Genomic DNA, 5257 nt, shown 5'->3' with positions numbered 1-5257 from the left:
TTTTGTGCAGGGAGGATGTGTCCTTATCTATCAGACCTTCCCCCAGTCCCACAAGGCACACAGGACAGGTACTGTTCCCAATTAAGGATGTTCAGGCCAAGAAATGCTTCAGAGTCCCAGGCCCAGTCCATAAGGAAGCCAGCATGCTGGCCTTCCAAAAAGCTTGACAGGCCCACTCTGAAAAACTGCCATGTTTCTTGTGAACTGAAAACAGGTGTCCCCATATCTCCTTTACTCTCTCTCTCTCTCTCTCTCTCTGGACCCTCATGACTGGCTCTGTGGAGCTCTACTGGCGTTCAGGAAGGCTTTGGGCCTCAGCCTAGCCCACAAAGACCCTTTCTAGAGACTCTAGTTTCTGTACTCCCTTCTCCTCCTTCCCCTTCACTCGCCTGCCACAGAGAGGGGGCTGCCAACAAATCACTAATTCAATAAATAACTAGGGAAGGGCTGCTTCCAAGGCCGCCCTTGATGGGCTGTTGACACCGCCGCTTGGCAGCTATCACAGGCAATGCTGAGCACCCCCATGCTTGGCCTTATGGGAAAATCAGTCTTGTTGTCCTGGTTTCCTGGCCTTGGATAGCTTTTCAGTAACTTTTTTCATTACACAGTATGTAGAAACATGCAGAATTCCCCCTTTCAATTAAAAAAAAAAAGTCATTTTAAAAAGTTCTGCATGCTTTGAGAGTTCTTCAAACTTGCTTTTAAACAGCAGCAGAGATTCTGCTTCCTTTAAAATGAGCTAGATGGATGATACAAGCTCAGTGTGTTCCCTTGCTCTTAGCTTTCCAGGGATGTACCCTCCCTCAGTGGATAACGATTCTTACCCCCATCTGGGTGTGGTGATGAAGGCTTATAATTCCAGGGCTCTGGGAAGCAGAGGCAGGAAGATCTCAAATTTGAGCCCAGCCTTGGCAACATAAAGTTTCAAAACTTAAAACAATAACAATAACATTGTTTTAAAGGGCTGGGGGACTGGGGAGACAGCTCTGAGGTCTAAGCACCGGCCTGGCAAGCACAAGGATCTGAGTTCAATCCCTGGTACCACATGCTGTGCCTACTCTGAACCCCAGGCATGCTGTGCTGGCCCCAAAACCAGGCGTGGGGCACATGTTTGTAATCTCAGTGCTGGGGAGGCTGAGACAGAAGGATCACCATGAGTGTGAACTGCACAGTGAGATCCTGTGTCAAAGAAAGAAAGAAAGAAAGAAAGAAAGAAAGAAAGAAAGAAAGAAAGGGCTGGGGATGTAGCTCAGTATGAAGGGCCTGGGTTTGACCCCTAGTATAAAAAAATATGTAGGTGTATGGTTAAGGGCCCCTGCCCTCCATCAGCTAAAGCCAGAACCTTGGCCATGACTCTATGGCTGTGTGCCCTCCCCCCGCCAGACAAGGTCTTGCTGTACAGCTCAAACTGGCTTTGAGTTTACTATGTAGTCCAGGCAGGCCTGGAACTTGGCCCCAGCCTTCAGAGTGCTCTGGAGTGCTGGCATGACAACTGTGCACCATCATACCCAGCTGCTAATTATTTTGAAAGTTTGACAACTTAGACTATTAGACTAATTTTTCTTTTGCATTAATTTCATCTAATCCTTCCCTCAACTCAAGAGATCGGAAGGACAAAAAAGTATGTTCAATTTTCTTTTTTTTTTTTTACAGCCACTAAAAATCAGTCCTGATTTTAAGAGTCATGTGGCCAGAAATAGAATCTGGGTTTCCAGGGTCCAAGTCCAGGACTTCTCCGTGACACCATACTGTAGCCCTTTTTGCTGGCCAGCATACAAAGCAAATCAAAGAGATTTGGTCTCTGTCCTCTGAAATTTGGGCTCAAATGGAGAGCGAGGATGTTGGTAAACATAAAAGCAATGAGTGGTTTACAGTCCAGTCTGGTAGAAAGGGCAGTGTTAATGGGACTAAGGTCTCAGACCTGTCCTGTTCTGCTTACTCACCTCTGCATATGGAAAAATGTACTTCCTAGTCTTACCTTGCCTGGACAAGACCCAGTGTAAGGAATCAGAAAGTGGGAATCAAGAGCCATTAAGAAGTCTTCTTCAGCCATTTCCCTAATCCATTGTGATGAAAATTTCACGGCACACCACAAATATTGTCTGCAGAGGTGGAAACACAGACAGGTCAACCCAAGACCCGTCCTACTGGTAGAGGGATGCACAGCAAGTTCTGACTTGGAGAGGTACGCTTGAATTTGAGGGACCTTGGATGAATTCTACAGAAATGAGGCCACTACCTTACCCACAAAAATACCTTCCAGGAGGTCTAATTAAAGGCCTAGAGAAACTCTGAGGTTAGGAACCTGGTCTGTTAAGATAGGGAACCTTGGGGGGGGGGAGTCCTATCTCTAAGTGACCTGGGGCTCCCAGGTCCTCCCATGGAACGGCTGCCTTAGGGTCTGTTCACAGCAGACTGATCTAAGCTAGTTAGGGCCCAGTTCTGTGTGAATAGGTTCATGGAGCAGGATACAGCCACTCTGGAGGCTGAGGCAGGAGGATCACAGACTTCAGGCCAGCCTGGGCAATTTAGTTAGACCTTGTGTCTAAATAATACTTATTATAAATATAAATTATTATTTTTCAAGGAGTAGGGATGTAGCTCAGTAGTAGAGCTGTTGTCTAGAATGCACAAGGCCCCAGGTTCAATCTTTAGTACTTAAAAAGAAAAAAAGGCTTCCAGAATCTCTCAGGCAGCGTGCTTAATTGTTGTCTGTAATTGATGTGACACATGCCCCAGAGGCATGCACTGAGGTCCAATTGAGATTTTTTTTAAATGGAATTAATTAATTAAAGAAAGCAGCTGCATGGGGGGGTTCAGTTCCAAACTCGTAACCCTAAACCAGCCAACCCACCCGACGGCCTCACGGCCTGCTGAACAATCCCTGCAGTTCACACCGGGTGGGAAGGGAGACCTGGGAAGCCAGAGGGCTGTTGGGGCGCAGGGGAGGTTGGGGCTCAGGGGCCTCGCTCAGCGTTCCGGACCCCCCAAGGCTCGGCTCTTGCGAACTGGGGTAGGGGTAGGCAGCCGCGGAAAAGTAAAGGGAAAGGTAGAGGACGCCTTTGAGGTCGTGCGGTGGAGTAGGGAGCGGTCTACAATCGCTAAGGCCTGGACAGGCGCAAGAGGGGCGGGGCAATTGGGGGCGGGGCCGTGTGGGCGGAGCCAGAGGAGAGGGGGCCCGGATGTGGGGCTGTGGGGGCGACCGCGTGGTGCCTGAGGGCCCTGCACTCAAAGGCGGGGTTAATTAAACCTCTGACCTGAGGTCGTTAGCAAAACTGTGGCAGCTTTTCACAGCAGCTGGGTTAATAACAATAATAATAACAATTAACAGTAATGAGGCCTTATCTAGAGCAAGTTGTTCCTCTTGTATACACGAAGTCATTAATTCCCCTGGCCCCTTAGGGCTACCTTTTCCTAAAAAGCAAATGGGGCTTTCAGGCGGCGCAGAGGATGCTGGTGTGTGTACCTGGGGCCCCTGGCAGCGCGGTGCTCTCCTGATCCAAACTCAGCTGCGCCCATCCCATAGATGGGGACGTCGACTTCGTTGCTCCGGAAAAGTGTCAAAGCGCAACGCAGCGGATGCCTTCAGCGCCTGAAAAAAAAAAAAAAAAAAAAAAAAAAAGAAAGAAAGAAAGAAAGAAAGAAAGAAAAGAAAAAAGAAAAAGAAAAAGCCATATATAGCCCAGAGAAGCATCGAAGAACTCTGTAATCCCTGCTACTGGGAAGGCTGAGACAGGAGAATTGCAAGCTCGAGCCCCTCAAAAAATATAAAGGTGGCCTGGGAGATGGCTCAGTGGAATAAGTGATTCCTTGGCAAGCACAAAGGCCTGAGTTCAATCCCTGGTTCCGGAAAAACAAGCAAGCAAACAAACAAAAGGGCTGGAGCCTGGTGTTAAGGCCCTAGGTTCAAGGGGGGTGGAGAAGCCCAACATACAGAAATATTGTATAGATAACTTTTTTTTTTTTTCGGAACCGGGGATTGAACTCAGGCCCTTGCCAGGGAAGGGCTTATTCCACCGAGCCATCTCCCCGGCCCCATATATTACTATTAACTATTACTATTAACATTGTTGCTTAATCTGGAATTCAAATTGAACTGGGCGTCTTTCATTTTTCTGGGAGCCCTGCAACCTAATGTTTTGCAGGTTCCTTGCTGCCATCTAGGGAAGGGGGCACACAGAAGGTGGGTGACCATGTGCAGTGTTCCGAGGGGCTTGGGGAGGGAGGTTTGGTCTGTGTTCTCCGGGTGTTTACAGCCCACGTGAGGGGGAGGATGGCTGTGCGTGAGGCGCCGCTGGAGTGCAAGGGGCGGCTTGTGGATCTTACTCAGCTGCTAGGACTAAAGCCAGCCCAACCGCGTCCCTTCTGTGGGGACTCACTGCTCCGGATCCCCAGGAAGGCAGGGAGGAAGGAAAGAGCAGAGGGGGAGAAGGGAGAATACAAGGGGCAAGGAAGGAGAGCGTGGAGGAAGCTTTGCCTTCAGAGTGTTTTGTTTTCTGTATTTTAGGGAAGGATCTGCAGGGTGTTCAGGGTCTCACTACTAGACGGGACTCACAGTGATTCTCCTGTTTACAGCCTCCCAAGTGCTGGGATTACAGGCGCGTACCACCACACACAGTCTCAATGGGCCTCTCAGCAGGGCTGGCACTGCAGGCCTGGAGGATCAACCCCCTCCACCCCACCCCCCCTTGCAGATGCTTTAATCATAACCCAGATTGGCCTCAAACTCTCAGCGACTCCCTTGGCTCAGCCTCCTGAGTCCTGGGATTTCAGGCATGTGCCACCATATCTGGCTTTGGTCACTTCTTTAGTCTTTGCTGTGTAGTCCAGGTTGGCTGGCCTTGAACTCTTGGAGCTCCCCCTGCCTCAGCCTCCTGAGTGCTGCTGGGATTACAGGCCTGCACCACCAGGCCCAGCACTTGCTCTTTGATTGAGAAAGCTCTCAGCAGTTGGGTCACAGCCTTGGAGCGTGTCATTTCTCTGTTCCCTTCTCACTGCGGAGCCCTAGTCACTGGCACTCTTACTAGGCACCCCTAAAAAGGAGCAACTTCCTGCTGGGCCTTGGATACACAGCGTGCATGCACGCATGCACACACACGCATGTGCACACATACACAGAGGCATTCCTGGGATCCATCCCAGTTCCACAACTAGGAATGCGTTCCCCACCTCTGCTTGGTGCCTTGGTGACAGACAGTCCCTCGGGAGGGAGCCTCAGCAGAGCCCTGGGGCTGTGTTCTAACAGCCATGAGGTCAA

This window comes from Octodon degus, unplaced genomic scaffold, assembly GCF_000260255.1.
Source record: "Octodon degus isolate 3935 unplaced genomic scaffold, OctDeg1.0 scaffold00056, whole genome shotgun sequence".
Lineage (NCBI taxonomy): Eukaryota > Metazoa > Chordata > Mammalia > Rodentia > Octodontidae > Octodon > Octodon degus.
The sequence above is the reverse complement of the archived record's forward strand: the minus strand, read 5'-3'. Positions refer to the sequence as shown.